This window comes from Ursus americanus, chromosome 24 (genome assembly GCF_024610735.1).
Source record: "Ursus americanus isolate L20-20 chromosome 24, mUrsAme1.1.p, whole genome shotgun sequence".
NCBI lineage: Eukaryota > Metazoa > Chordata > Mammalia > Carnivora > Ursidae > Ursus > Ursus americanus.
The window spans coordinates 842,406-859,566 of NC_142150.1; the positions used below are offsets into that span (position 1 = coordinate 842,406).

At 34.4% G+C, this 17,161-nt stretch overlaps 2 pseudogenes; both read left to right on the forward strand.

Annotated features, from left to right (window-relative positions):
* Positions 1-219: 219 nt before the first annotated feature.
* Positions 220-1,132, forward strand: LOC123791615 (olfactory receptor 6C65-like; annotated as a pseudogene).
* A 7,092-nt stretch (positions 1,133-8,224) lies between these two features.
* LOC123791623 (olfactory receptor 6C76-like) lies at positions 8,225-9,163 on the forward strand (annotated as a pseudogene).
* Positions 9,164-17,161: the final 7,998 nt, after the last annotated feature.

The following is a 17,161-nucleotide window of genomic DNA, read 5'->3' on the forward strand; positions in this document are numbered from 1 at the left end:
ATCTCAGTTTTTAAAAATAAAACAGATTAATGTTTCTCTACTAAACAAATTCTGATATGAGTTTTCAATTCTAATGAATAATTATTTTTTCACTTCTTGATAATGCATGCTTTATCATTCTTTGTGCAGAATAAGGGCACTACAAATTATTTGAAATTATCAAGAGCTGACTCCCACTCTTATTTTTATCTACAGAGCTACAGAATCCAGAGTTTAGTCATGCCAAATAAGACACCACTTAGAGAATTCATTCTGGACTCACCGACGACCAGAGTTACACATGTGACATTCCTCTTCATGGAGATCACCTACTTATTGAGTGTAAGTGGAAACAAGACCATCGTCATGTTAACACTAGCAAATGTTCATTTGAAGACTCCCAGGTATTTCTTCCTCAGGAATTTCTCTTTCTTAGAAATTTCATTCACAACAGTCTGTATTCCTAGATTTCTGATCAGCATTGCCACAGGAGACACAACCATTTCTTATAATGCTTGCATGACACAAGTATTTCTTTTACTCCTTCTCGGATCAACAGAGTTTTTTCTTCTGGCGGTAATGTCCTATGATCGGTATGTGGCTATCTGCAAACCTCTACGTTACACAACTATCATGAGTAACAAAGTCTGCAACTTTGTTGCAGGAGCTTTCCTTATTATCTTTCCTCCTGTGATGACGGGCCTCCGGCTGGATTGCCGTGACTCCAGTATTATTGATCACTTTACTTGTGACTCCTCCTATGCTATCCATTGCTTGCACAGACATAACATTTCTAGAGCTCATGGCATTTTTGTTAGCAGTATTCACACTCATGGGAACTTTGGCCTTGGTGATACTCTCTTATACACTCATCCTTAGAACAATTCTGAAGGTCCCTTCCGCCCAGCAGAGGAAAAAGGCCTTTTCCACTTGTGCCTCTCATATGATTGTGGTTTCCATTTCTTATGGGAGTTGCATTTTCATGCATGTAAACACATCTGTGAAAGAAGGTGTGGCTTTGAGCAAAGGTGTAGCTGTACCTAATACCTCTGTTGCTCCCATGCTGAATCCCTTTATTTATACTGTACAGAATCAGCAGGTGAAACGGGCCCTTAAGGACTTCACCAAAAAACTGTTATCAAACAAGCACTAATAATTATGAACCCCGTAGCTAAAACCACAAATAAACCTTCCATATACACAAATCATTGTTCTGGGTGGTAGGTACACACATGGATACGAAAGTTCCTGTCATTGCAGCACTTATTTCTAGGGAGGGGACACACACATTAAACAAGCAACATAACAGAAAAGTAAAATTCCTAGTACTTAAGTAAATGACAAATGCTGTGGGGGAAAAAATGAAATACTTCAAGGAAAGGAGAGAAGAAACCAAATTAAATAGAGTGGTCAAGGGGTACCTGCATGGCTCAGTGGGTTAAGCAACTGACTCTTGATTTTGGCTCAAGTCATGATCTTAGGGTCATGAAATCAAGCCCTGTTTCAGGCTCCATGCAGGTGTGGAGTCTGCTTAAGATTCTCTCTCCCCCTTTGCTCTTCCTCCCCACCCCACCCCTGCCCACTCGCATGCAGGCTCTCTAAATAAATAAATGAAAGAAGGAAGGAAAGAAGGTAGGAAGGAAGGAAGAAAGGAATGAATGAATGAATGAATAAAGTGGTCAAAGATTTCAGTCATTTTAGAGCTCCTTTTTATTTCATTTTTCTTCTTTCAAACGTATTTTTCTATATTCTCTACCTTTTATCTTTTCTGTAGTTTTCCTAGGTCCATACAGTCATCGTCTCATGAATGTCAAACATAGGGAGCCCATGAGATATGGCTCTAACTAAGCATTGTTCTTCACTTTCTAAAGTAGCAAGATCTAGATAACTAATCCAAATTCTACTTGAAAAGAAATGATCAGAAATACAATGCACAGCACTCCACAGTTAATGGATGGAATGGAACCTAACTTCAGGGCTTAGAAAACCATGCTTTATGATTACTTCTAGCAATTAGCTCTGTCTCCTGCCCACTCTTATTCCCTTATGCTATTGAATCAGATATTCAAAAACTGCACAGGGGAAAAAAGCTGATAAACAGTTATCGTCTACTGTGAAAATGATTTATTTCAAGCTGTCTGATTACTTTTCTACCAACTATGCTCCATCAGAAATATTTGTCTATGTCTTTTCGGATTGTACAGCTCCTGTTAAACAATAAACTGGAATTTCGAGAGGCTGCAGCTGATGGGAAGGGTGTTCTCTTCCCATGAGTGCTATAAACTGGGTTACTCAGAATGCCTGTTTTTACACCACATGGAGTGACCTTAATTAATCGTTTGATATATCATATATCAGAAAAGAGTTAGAGGTGGGAAATCATAAAAATCAGTCCATGAAGTTACTGAAAATCAATCCAGAGTTTGTACACACCTATTTAACAAGCCCATGAAGATCAGAGAACACATTTTTTTGGTACTCTGATGAATAAGGGGAGTTCAAAGACAATCCACTTGCCTGCGCTGTTTTCCAACAATCACTCTAAGTCTCACGTTGTTTAATTAGTAGGAACAAAAATATTGGAATTACACGAAATTCGGGACCCTGAAAACTAAAAAACAAAAAAAGTCAGTATGTGGAAAACCAAAGAAAATAAATATTATAAGGAAATTAATGAAAATAAACAGTAAAGTTGATACGAATTAAAATTACTAAAAAAAGAAACTTCTGCAATTCTAATATAAAAATTTGAGACAAATGTAAATATTTTAATATTATAATATTCCAAGTACAGAAAAAAGAGTAAAATTGTATGCTTACATGATACTAATGCATTATGCTACTACGAGCAATTATATAAAAACACTCCTATTTTTAAATTGTTAGGATATAGTATTAATTAGCAAGTATTCATAAAGCAACAGATAATCTGAATATGTATTTTAACTATGGAAGGAATTGCTGGAAAAACATACGAAGTTCTGAGTGTTGTGCTTTTAAAAATTCCCAACATTTTATTAATATCCTGTTAGGTTCATGAACCTTAGATGAATAAGCCATTCATGTAAAGTATTGTGTGTGTGTGTGTGTGTGTGTGTGTGTGTGTGTGTGTGTGTATTCACACACTGTACTTTATTAGTGTATGGCCAAGTTTACTTACCAGAGCACACAGTGGAAGGACCTGAAAACCTTAATAAATTGAATGACTAGGCTCTGTGCTTGATACATGTTTTGAGTTTTGATACCTAAAATCAGATTCTGTAATCCTCTATTTCTGTAGAAAATTGATATAGAGTATCACATAAAATGATTGAGAAGGGTTAAAAATAATTTTCTAACCTCAAGCATCAGGGTAACTATTAAAATGTTTAGAATAATAGAATTTTCCATGTAGAGGGGATTATAGATATATTCTCCTGCAGGGGTAGCAAATGAAAGAGACATGCCACTAACCGCCCTTTCCCACAGATATAGCAAATCATTGCAAATAAGTTCTAATATTACTTATACCTCGAAGAGTGAGGATCTGACCTCAGAATCCTTCTCAACTTGCTGCCAATACCATAAGAGTTGACCTACGAGATGAGATTCATTTGTACCCCTGATAAAGTAAACTTTCTCACTTGTGAGATGAAGAAAGTGAAACCCAGAAAGGGAAGGGAATTCTCCAAGGTGACTCAGTGAATCAGAACAAATTGAGATCTACATCCCAGTTCAGTTAATTTTCCATACACCATGCTGCCTACCTGCTTGGTCCTTTCCTGGTCATGGTTCCTAAACTAATTTATGCTTTCCAAACAAAGCATGCATGCCAAAAACTAGGAGCACATACAATATCAAACCCAGAAAGGAGAGTCATGGTATGTTTATTCCCCCAAGATGAGAAACCGCATCCCTCCCTGATCACCATAAAATGTTTTCTGACAGCCAATCCTCATCCTAAACTAATCACACACATCCTTCTTGCATCTCAGCCTTATTCTCAATCCCCTGATATGCACTCCTTGCCAGGTATCCAGAAATGACTTTTGCTGAAAGTCTTCAGGACCCTGACACTCCTGCTTACTGTTGCTTATACCTCAAGGTTGTCCAGATAAATCCGGGGGCTGGCTGGGGGTGCACAAATGCTTTAGTGCTTCCTCCCTCTTCCCTGTAGTGCAGTTGTTTGCAGAGCTTCCCAGAGGAAAAAGCCAAAGGGCCCCCTTTTCAGAACTGTGGTGAAAACACATAACATGAGATCTACTCTCTTAAATTTTTAAGTGCACAATACAGTATTGCCAACTGTAGGCACGGTGTTATACAGCAGATGTCCTCCCCACTGCCCCTGGCAACCACCATTCCACTCTCTGTTTCTATGATTTTGACTGGTCTAGGTACCTCATTATAAGTGGAATTATACAGTATTTGTTCTTTTCTGTCTGGCTTATGAAAATTAGCATAATATCTTCAAGGATCATTGATACTGCATTTTATGTATCTAATTTCCTTCCCTTTTAATTCTGCATACTGTTACATTGTATGTGTACACTACATTTCTTTATCCATTCATCTACCAATGGACACTGAGGTTGTTACCATACTTTGGCTATTGTAAATAAGGCTGCAATAAACATATCTCTTTGAGTTTCTGATTTCAATTATTGTGGGTATACCTCCAGAAGTGGATTTGCAAGATTATATGGCAATGCTGTGTTTAGTTACATATAAAAATATATTAAAAATATGCATCCAAGGGTGGGGGGGCAGGGGCATTTACGCTCTACCACGCTGGTAAGGGTTGAAAGTATTCATCTTTTGCATGCTGAGTTTGTGTTAAAATAGCCCTTCTTATTAAAGTATGACACATAAACACCACTACTCTAGAGAAATATGTAAATATGTATGAACATTTTAAGTATGCAAAATTATGATCAGTAACTCCGTTTGTGGAAACTTAACACTCAAAAGGTAATAGGACGACAATGCTGAAATGTATATGTGTGTTCTACGCATTCTAATATTACTTATACCAGGAAAAGATTTTTCAAATCATTTATTTATTTATTTATTTATTTATTTATTTATTTATTTATTTATGAGAGCAGGGGAAGTGGTAGAGGGAGAGAATCTTCAAGCAGGCTCCCTGCTGACAGGGGGCTCAATCCCGTGACCCATGAGATCACAACTTGAGTGGAAACCAAGAGTCCAACACAATTGAATGAGCCACCCAGGCGCCCCCTGGGAAAATTTTAAATGCTCAGTAAAGAGGGATTTGATTCCTCATGGCGTATCCATAAACTGAAACCATATTCAGCCATTAAAATTGACACTGGTAATGTTTATGCTAATATCAAGTGGTTAACGATTGCTTAAAATGAAGATTTCCTAATTAGGTATAAAATGCTTAAAATTAAGCATATCACGTGAAACAACTCCTTTAAATTGAAAATATCCATGTTGCACTTTTGTTAAATTATACTTGCCCCTACAATAATGATAAAGTCTCTAATAATCCAATTATTAACTAAATATCTGGTTTTGAAGTGCCATTATTGGTTATACAAAAGTAATTTAAATATCCTAGTTTTCATTTATGTAGTATGTTTTAACAAGAAGATACGATTTCAAAGAAGTTTTTTAAGTGTTATATTTATTCACAGTAGAATGAACTGTGCCTAATTTGCTCATTAACAAAGAATAGCTTTGGTGCACATTATATAATAAAATATGTCTTGGGTTTTACACTAACATGTTGAAAATAACATAGAAGCGTAAAGGTGAAATCTGAGTTGCTTCTAATTTTATATTTAAACTGGTTATTTATTTATTTTCATTTTCTTTTAAGTAGGCTCCACACCAAGCATGGACCCCAACACGGGGCTTAAACTCGCGACCCTGAGTTCCAGACCTGTAGTGATATCAAGAGTCAGACACTTAAATGACTGAGCCACCCAGATGCCCCTACATGTAAACTGTTTAGCTCAACTAAAAGAACTATTCTCTAAGGAAATTTTAGTTGAAATGATATATCTCAAAAGTCTACAATAATTCTAAAATTATTTTATAAGCAATGGAACTAAGTGCTTTTCCTTGATAGTCTCTACTAATTTGCCTTTCATACCATAAACTGATTCCCCACAGTGTTAAAAACGATAACAGAGGTCATAGGAATATGAACATTAGAAAATGCTGGGGTTTTTTTTGTGAAGGTCCCTCCTCCCCCAAATACCAGGTCATCATCCTCCTGGATAATTTACTTAGAATTCTCCTGGGACACAGGTCCTATAATAAACCAATTAAATACACTCACCAAAGTTGATCTTGTGCATGATTCATCAGTACCCTGTTACTATTTTCCCAAAAGTCATTAAGAATTTATCTCAAAGGATGTTTTCCAAAGTAAAAAAAATATATCTGTAGAAAAGCACATTAAAGGTGCTAGGTTTACTTTTTTCCTCAGGAAAATAAATGGAAACGGCCCTCTGTGAAATATGAGAATAGCTTATCAAAAAATAATTCTAAGTTGTTTTTCTTTTATGAATTTATGTGAAGATTTGCTAGTAAGATGGCAGGTGGGATATATCAGGATTCCATGAGAAAATTGTTCCATTAAATATTTTGAGATGAAACATGGTTTTTATGGGAAATATACAGGTTTGTGGGAAGACAGGGAAAACAGTTATTTTTCCATGAAGCATTAGCCTACCACTTGTCTTTTGATTTAACATGATTGAGTACATTAGTTTGCATTCAATATTTCACACTGACCATCAATCTTTTGATAATATGTAAGTATTCTCAGTTTATTTATCTTTGTATGTTTCAGCTTTATATATATCTTTAAATGTTTCAGCTTATATGTTATCATTATGTACCAGTGATTAGCCTTTGGTGTGTTTCTCTCTCTCAATATATAGAATATATTACCATATGTGTGTGTGTGTGTGTGTGTGTGTGTGTGTGTTCAATAGTTCAATAAATTAAAATGTAAAAATATTTTAAATGGTAATTTTTACCAATTAACTGAAATATGTGGAACATGACATACTTTCCTTAATATTGATACATTTATACTTTAGAAAGACTTGATGGATATTCCTGGTGTGGGTGTCCAAGATAGTTCTAAATATATATGTAAGCTGTTTGTATCTAATTTCTATATAAGAGTACTGCTGAACTTCATTAACAATATTTTGTGAACATATTTTTTGATGTTCAACTATTAACTAGATTTTTGAAGTTATTTTATTAGGAATCTTGAAATAATAAAGTGAAAATCACCAAGTTAAGTTTTTATATAAAGATACCTTTCTTTAAAATTTTAATTCCAATATAGTTAACATATAGCGCCATATTATTTCCATGTATACTATACAGTGATCCAGCCGTTCCATACATCAGCCAGTGCTCATCGTAACAAGTGCACTCCTTAATACCCATCATCTGTTTCACCCATCTTCCCTTTCACCTCCCCTCTGGTAACCATCAGATTGTTCTCTGTAGTTAACAGTCTGTTTCTTGATTTAGAAAGACACCATTTTTTTTAAAGAATCAAGAATAAAGATAGGCATCAAAAGGCTCAATTTCTACCTGGAAATAGAATGTATAATAGCTTGAAAAAATATGGGTACTACTTATATAAACTATTGTTTAATACAAATAAAAGTTCATAATGCAACATTAGAATGACTTGGTCTCTGAATTTTTACAATGAAAATGGCAAAAAAATAAACTAATAGAGTAGTATTCACAACTTCCCAAAAAGAACACTTAGAATTTTCACTAGAAAATATTAATTATGGTTGGGTTGATCACTAATTTCCATCAGCGGTAGGAATTTTATGCTCAGAAAAGATGACATAAGAAAAACATTATGTCCTCTATATTTTAGGGGGAAAAAAGTGAAGCATGAGAATAACTCATGTTCAATAAATACAGTTCCCATGTAACATTTGTAAAAATGGAGGTGCATATAGGAAAGAATCAGAGGACATTATTCAGAGGAATAAGACTGATTTTAAACACAGAGGATATGCCTGTAAGATATACAATAGAACTGGGGGAAATGAGGAATGTATTTATAGAAGGTAAAAATTTAAAGCCCCCAGGTACTTTTTGTGAAAATACAATCATTATTTTATTTTTTAATTTTTTTTACAATCATTATTTAAAAAAAATAGAGGCAGATATTTAGGTTTGTCTAAATGATTTATTATTGTCTGTATTGATTTTGCCAGTAAGATTTGTGAAAAATCAACCACCAGAAATGAAAAATAGAACATCAGTGACCGACTTCATCCTCCTGGGTCTGACTGATAATCCAGAAATACAGGTGGTAACTTTCTTCTTCCCATTTCTCACATATGTACTGAGTGTTACTGGAAATCTCACCGTCATCATTCTTACCTTGCTGGATTCCCACCTGAAGACCCCCATCTATTTTTTCCTCAGAAATTTCTCCTTCTTAGAAATTTCATTGACTTCTGTCTGAATCCTAGATTTTTGATCAGCATCCTAACTGGAGACAACTCTATTTCCTACAATGCTTGTGCAGCTCAGCTATTTTTCTTTATCTTTCTTGGCTCAACAGAGTGTTTTCTTCTGGCCTGTATGTCCCATGATCGTTACGTGGCTGTCTGCAAGCCTCTACATTATACAAGCATCATGAGTAACAAGATCTGCTACCAGCTGTAGTCAGCTCTTGGCTGGCTGGTTTCTTGGTCATCTTCCCAGCACTGGCCATGGGCCTGCAGCTGGATTTCTGTGACTCCAATGTCTTTGACCACTTCACCTGTGATTCTGCTCCTTTACTGCAAATCTCTTGCACAGACACAAGTACTCTAGAGCTCATGAGCTTTGTTTTGTCTGTGCTTACTCTTATGTCCACTTTGACGTTAGTAATTCTCTCCTACTTTTACATCCTTAGAACAATTCTGAAAACCCCTTCAGCTCAACAAAGAAAAAAGGCCTTCTCAACCTGCTCCTCCCATATGATAGTTGTTTCTATCTCTTATGGAAGCTGCATCTCATGTATGTGAAACCATCGGCAAAGGAAGGGGTTGCTTTGACAAAAGGTGTAGCTATGCTCAATACCTCTATTGCTCCTATGCTGAATCCATTTATTTACACTTTAAGAAATCAGCAGGTGAAACAAGCACTTAAGGATGTTGTGAGAAAGATACTTTTTTCAAAAACATTGATCTGACCATAATTTATAAGTAAAATATTGTCAAAATTAAAAGCAGGAAAGCACATTGAAGTGGCCTTGGCATGCTAGAAGAGGAAGCTGAAAGGGGGTAGCCATACCACTCAGTGTCAATTACAGGAAGAACTGTCAATTCCAGACCTCACCAGCAGAATGGAGGGCAGAAAAGAATCATTATTTACAGGCCCCAACAGGGAACATTGCATCTCCTATGATAAATCGACTACCCCTGCAACTCAGCCAATGAGAAATAATCATCACCCTAAATTCTTGCTATTCTCCAACGAATTTTTGTTCAAAACAACTTCTAGATTCCACCTTTTTCTCCATAAAGTAACATTCTTCTTTGTCGGATTGGCCTATAGCTTTCATGAACCAAACTGTAATTCTCATTCGTTATTCCCAAATAAACTCATTTTTTTTCTGGTAAAATAACCAACTGTTTTGTTTTTAAGGTTAACACTATACACATGACACTTTTCCCAGAGAACCAATAGATAATTCATTGTTTTATTTCTTCTCTCTCCTTACTTTTATCAATTCTCAGGAATACAATTATTTATGTTATTTGGATTCAATGTTCTTACATGAACATCCTTATATGAATTTAAGCACAAAATCATTACAGAATGATTTGTAGTATTTTCCCCACAATATAACACAAAGAAATGACTAAATCACTTCTTACATAAATGTATGTGCTTCAGATATATTGTGTTGATATTTATCACTGCATAATCTATTCACACAGCATATGGCATTAGTATTTTTAGTTATTAAATTATATATACATATGATTGTACCTACATATGTATGTACTTACATACGTGTGTGTGTGTGTGTGTGTGTGTGTGTGTGTGTGTTTGCAAGTATATATATACACTATTTGGAGTTTTTTAAAGATTTTTTTAATGTATTCACTTGAGACAGAGAGACAGAGAGAGAGCATGAGCAGGGGAGAGAGGCAGAAGCAGACTCCCCTCTGAGCCAGGAGCCAGACACAGGGCTCGATTCCAGGACCCGGAGATCATAACCTGAGCTGAAGGCAGACGCAACCATCTGAGCCACCCAGGGGTATATATATATATATATAATCGTTTTAATGGTTTTTTTTAAATGATCCATAGAAGAAACTTACAGAAGGATAGCAGATATACAAACAAACATTAAATTAAAAGTCAAACAATGTAGAGTAGGGGAGCATTATTTGTTATGTTGATCATGAAATTCAATTCACAATTTACTTACTTCCAATATAAAAGAGAAAACTTGAATTACATGTTTGTCATTATGACAGCAAATCAATAAGAGCTAGAGTAACCTTTAGTAGTTTTTTTCTTTTGTCTTTAAAGCAATTTATGGTATGAGTGCTTAAATAACAATAATCAATTAATAAACTATGCCATTAAGAACAAATTTCATGAGTGAAGAACTTTTCTAATTGGAGTTATTACTTAAAGGAAAGGCAATAGCATGTAATCATCTTTCTATAAAAACATTTTACAGACAACTAGCATCATTTGGCTTGGTAATGAAGCTCTCTAGGGACCATTAACCAAGACTGTGGTTTATAATTATATAACCATACAATATCTTAGCCAATAGTATTGTTTTTTTCTCTAAGTTGTCTCAGTCTAATTTTGATAAGATTCACCTATTGTAGCATGTGGGATTATATTGCGGCCTAATGCACATAAAAAATAAACCATCTCTTCTTGCTTAAAAATGAGAGTAAAACAGTTTTTAGGCAAGTAAAATACCATCCAATTTATATGAGTCATCCTCACTTGTCCTATTTGGTTGTATGGAAAGCACACATAACTGAAGATGCAGGGGCCCTGACAAGATAAAGACCACCTAAGGATGCATATCAACACTCTTTAAACAGTGGCATCCTTCTGGTGAAGGGTCAACTGTTTGACATGTCCAAGTAACATATTTGATCAGATTTGGACACTACCATTTGTAATCACAAGAGAGTCAAATATATAGATAGCACAATATAAATTTAATCACTTAAAAATTGTTATTAGTGTCTGGGATTGTCAGGTGCCTTATGGGAAGGAGCCACACTTTTATCATCAGCATACTAAGATGCTGAGAAAATCAGGGTGATATAGATAATAAATATCATTGTTCTTTTTTCCATTTTTTATTTCTTTTCACCTTGACATCAAGATACGTGATGAATCATCCTTTCACCTAATAGCATCTGTGACAAGTTTAAATGCTGTAGACCAAATGTATTTCTCCTAGAATACACCAAGTCATACTGCCGAGTTCTGACTTTGGATATTTTGTGTGTGTTTTTACGATATGCTTAACTCCCTTTAAATGACTTGTACCAACGTTGTTTAACCACTCAGTGTCTTGTTTTATTAACTGTCACACTGGGTGAATAATCCATGTCATATTTTTTATTTGATTGATTTTTAATTTGTTTGACAAGGATAAATTACGTCATTTAAAGTGTTTATTTCAGGAGCCCAATAAATATTTGGTATTATTTTATCATACAATCTTTTTTAGCAAACTCCATCCCTGGATTTAAAGAACCTGACTCTTCCTCTCTTTTCTCTTGTTTTGTTTTCATTCCCAAGTTTACCAATAACTACTTGTCTTCTGTAATTAACTGTTGATAGTATTTTGTTCTCTCATTCTCTATATACCCCCTTTTAAAACTTTATCACAGAGTTCCATACTGCATTCTGAGATAATGGCATCTAAACCAATGATTAACCCACTCCTATCATGCAGCCAAGGCCTCAATATCTGACTTCCTAATTTTTGCCATGTTTAAGTGGTTTGATTAGTGGATTTACTCAAACATTGTTTGGCCTACAACCTCAAAAAAGTATGCTAAGAAAAACAACATCTTTGCTACATAACACCGTCTAAGATGTAATTGTCCCAGTGATAAACCTGATATGGAGATTGCCCCCATAAGCCAGCTCTTCTATAGAGCATGTCTGGAACTGACAACATGTAATCATCCCATCTACATTTCTACATGGATATCTGAATGCACATCAAAATCAGGGTCCAAAAATTGAAAATATCCTCTTCTCCCTCATACAAGCAGAGGTCAGTGGGCACCTAAAAATCCTATTCTGACCAGCTGTAATGAGGAAGCTCCCTTCACCTTGATGTGAAAGTGGCCAAGTAGGGGACCCACGTCTAGCGGTAACAAGGCTGAGTACTTGCCTTCCACTGCTGGACCAGTCCCAGAGGAAGCCAGCTACAACAGAAAGTCTAAGTAAGATCCGGAGACTCTTAAAGTAATAACAAATTTGTCCAGATTTCAAGAAAAAAATCACCTGTAATACTAGTAACCAGGGAAATCGTAAATTAAATGAAAAAAGACAATCAATCAAAATCAACACTGAATGAAAGAGGTGTTAGAACTACCTAATAAGTATTTTAAAGCAGCTATTGTAGAAGTACTTCAACGAACAATTATAAAGACACTTGCAGAAAAGAAAAATTAGAAAGTCAAGAAGAGAAGAAAGAAAGAAAGAAAGAAAGAAAGAAAGAAAGAAAGAACCCCAGCAAAAGAAAGGAAAAAGAAAAGCCAGGTAGGCACAGAGAAGAATATGCATGAAAGATTTAGTTATAGAAACAAATTCAATCAACAAGCTCAATATAAGAATGGAAGCCACAGAGAAAAGATTCAGTGAACTTGACAAAAGAACAACATACATTTACAATCTGAATTAGGAAGAAAATAAACTGAATATTAATAAGCATAACAACAAAAATAAACAGAGCCTGAGGGACCCCTGGGACAGTAACGAAAGTTCTAATATTCTTGTCAGACTCATCTCTGAAGGAAAGGAGAAAGAGGGTGGGACAGAAAAATTATATGAAAACTCTAAAATGAAAATACAAAATATCAAAAAATTTGGGACAACACAAAAGTGGTGCAGAGAGAAGAGTTTATAGCATGAAATACTTATATTAGAAAACAGGAAAAGTGGGGAGGCAGGTGGGGGATGGGCTAAACAGGTGATGGGTATTAAGGAGGGCACTTGTTATGATGAGCACTGGGTGTTATATGTAAGTGATGAATCACTAAATTCTACTCTTGAAACCAATATTACACTATATGTTAACTAATGGTAATTTAAATAAAAACTTGAAACATACATACACGCAATTTAAAGTATAATATGTACATAAAAAAAGAAAACAGGAAAAGTCTTAAATCAATAATCTAAGCTCTCTGGTTCAATATAGAAAAGAGGAGCAAATAAACTCAAAGCAGGCAGAAAGAAAGAAAGAATAAAGGGAAAGGCAGAAATACAATAAATCAAAACCAGAAAAACAATAGAGAAAATCAATGAAACAAAAAAGTTGTCATTTTGTAAAGATCAATAAAATTGGCAAGCATCTGGTAAGAATGAAAGAGAGATAGAAAAATAAAAGAATGGCTCAAATCACCAATATCAGAATGAAACAAGGTATATCACTAGAGACAATGCAGACATCAACGTGATAATATGGGAATATTATGGACAAATCTATGCACACAAATTTGACAGACGCAATAGAGCAATTCTTCAAAAAACAAACTGCCATAGCTTATCCAATAAGATATCAATAATTTTAATATTTTTGTAATTATTAGGTAAATTGAACTCATAATTAAAAATAAAACAAAAGTTCCCCAAAGAAGTATCTAGGCCCAAATGTCTCACTGGAGATTTATCAAAGTGTTCCTACTCCTTGAACACACAGTATGTTAAAAATGTTTGCTCAGTGTGTTTTTTCTTCGTTTTTATTTATCTCTGCTTTCAAGTTCTACAACTGTCCACATAATGGCTCCAGGCTTCAATGTTTTTGAACCTCAGGCCTCATTAATTTGTTTTTATTTTGTCAGTATGTATAAGCATTGGTCAGCGGCATATTATTCATTTGTTTTGTGAATTTTTATAGCCATATAAGTAAGCTGTGAGAAAAATGATTTATTCTGTTAATGGAAAACTGTTAAATAAAAAGAGCAACAAGTTAAAAAGGTATTACATTACTGAACCTAACTTCTGTTACCCTTTATCTTACTGTGTTCTTCCTTCAGGATTCTGAAAAACATACCATTTCTCCATAATCTCTTCAGTATCATGTCATTTGTCACAAGCAACATATGAGTGTGAATTTCAGAAGACAGAGTACAGTTTCACCCAGGGAAGGATAAGAAAGTCAACTAATAGGTTAAGAAAGTGGCATCTAATTATATTGGAAATTCAGCTTTCTCTAAGAATAAAGTAAAAGAAAAGTTGAATTAAATAAATATGTATTCTATTTCTGACAGTGCTGGACTAAGTGGTTTATATCAACATGTATACTCTGAATTAAAAGAAAGATGGAAAAATATGTTTAAAGTACAGCTAAATAATTGGAACAGTATCGATATTGTTCCTCAGATTAAGGCTGTCATCATTTAAGGCTAGTTTTCCACTGGGACATCTGCTGATACTGGAATTCAACAACAAGAAAATGCACAACTCAATTAAACAATGAACAAAAATCTGAACCACACTTCACCAAAAGTGATACACAGATGGCATAAAAGCACATGAAAAGATGTTCAATATCATACATCGCTAAGGAATTGGAAATTAAAACAACAATGGGGTGTTGCTAAAAGCCTATGAAAAAGGTGAAAATCCAAACATTGACAATACCAAATGCTGGTAAGGATGTGTATCAACAGAAAACCTCATTTATTGCTGGTACAAAAACAAAATGGTACAGTCCCTTTGGAAAAAGCTTGGCAATTTCTTAGAAACCAAAACACACTCTTACCATACAGTCCAGCAACTGTACTCCTTAGTACTTACCCAAATGACTGAAAACTTACATCCACACAAAACTCTACACACTAATGTTTATAGCAGCTTTATTTATTATTGCCGAAACATGGAAGCAACTAAGATATCTTTCACTAGGTGAACGGATAAAGTGTGGTACATCTAGACAATGGAGTATTTATCACCACTAAAAAGAAATGAGCTATCATGGAGAAGCCTTAAGCACATATTACTAAGTGAAAGAGGACAATCTGAAAAGGCTGCATACAGAAGGATTCCAACTACGTAACATTCTGGAAAAGGCAAACTATGGATATAGCAAAAGAAATCAGAGGTTGCCAGGGGCTAGGAGAGAGAGGGAGGAAGCAATGAACTGGCAGATCGTAGGGGATTTTTATGCCAGCGAAATTATTCTTATGATATTACAGTGCTGCATACATGTCATTATACATTCGTCACAACTCACAGAATGTACAGCACAAATATGAACTCTGGAATTCAGCTGCTTAAAAAAAGATAATAATCTATATTCCCCCAACTAAGCATACATGATTTTGAACAGGTTTTTTTTAAGCATTATGTTTCCTTACAAGGGACACATCTAAAATATGTGCACAGATTTCAAGTAAAAGCATGGAAGATATACATAATACAAACACTGAAAAAAGAAAGCTTATATACCTATGTTAATAATAAGGGCATGTATCCTACACGATCAAATTAAAAAATCACTAAAGATAAAGATTTCATAATGACAAAATTTTCACAGTTAATGTAATTGCTAGATAGATAAAATTGGTAGAATCAAAATAAACACAACAAAATCATTAGAACTTTCAAGAGAAATAGACAAATCCACAGTGAGTATTTGAACAAACTACTCTCAGTAACTGATAAAATAGACAATAATAAATGTGTAAAGAATATAAAACATATCTTTAGGCAAAAAACACTTGGCAAGTATAATATGCAAATCTGAACTAACTGACGTATATAAAATACTACATCCAACTACGCCAGAATTAGTATTTTATGCAAGTAGTTACAGAAAATTTGCTGAGAATAGCCATATATTGAACCATGAAATAGATATTAAATATTACAAAGGAGTGAAATAACCGACAGGATAAATTCTGAACAGAACAGTAATAAAGAAGAAAAAAACTATTGAAATCACCATACATTTGGAAATTATGAAATAGCATCTAAATATGACTTTGGTCAAAGAATAAATCACAACAAATATAAGAGGAAAGTTTTATGTCACACAAAGATATGAAGTAACAAAATTGTGGAGTAAATATAAAGTGATTAGCAGCATATTGAGATCCAAATGTATTAGAAAATAAATTATAAAATCTTGAAATCAATGATCTAAGCATTAATCCAAAGAAGTTTTAAAAAGCATGACATAATGCCTAAATCGGAAAGAAGAAAGTAATAAATATTAAAGGAGATATTATAGAAATAGAGAAAAAGCAAATAGAGACTGAGCAAAAAATTTTTTAAAAACCTGCAGTGCCAAAAAAGGAATGTTTAAACGGACTAATGAGATCATTAAATCTCTCCCAAGGATGACCAAAAAAAAATAAGAGAGGAATTCAATCATTATATTAGGAAATAGAGTGCACATAACTACACATAATACAGGCATAAAAGTAAAATAATTATAATTTTGCCAATAAACTTGTAAATAGTGTTGAAATTTCTACAAAAAAATAAACCTATCACAACTGGTACAACAAAAAACATTAAATCTGAATATTCATATATTGATTACAAATTTTGAATCTCCAACTAAAAATCATCTAATAAAACTTCCATAACATATTGGTATCAATGAAGTATTTAGTAAATATTTAAGAAATGTATTCCAGTTCTACACAGACATTTCCAGGGCATAGTTCAAGGAATATCTACACATTGTAAAAAATGAGAATAGCATAATCTTGATACAATAGTTGATGATGATATTCTAAGGGGCTCTCACTGGCTGAACCCAAAATCAAATCCACAGAAAAGGAGCTCGTGCATGCAGTGTATCCTGGTCAGCCTCCTCAGACAAAGAGCAGGATGAAGAAGAGGACAAACAGAAACTATGTGGCCCTTGAATTCATCTATTAGAGATAAAGAGGAGTTTGACCAAAAGTGGACAAACAGGAGGTTTCAAAGGAACGGGTAATGTTCTGTT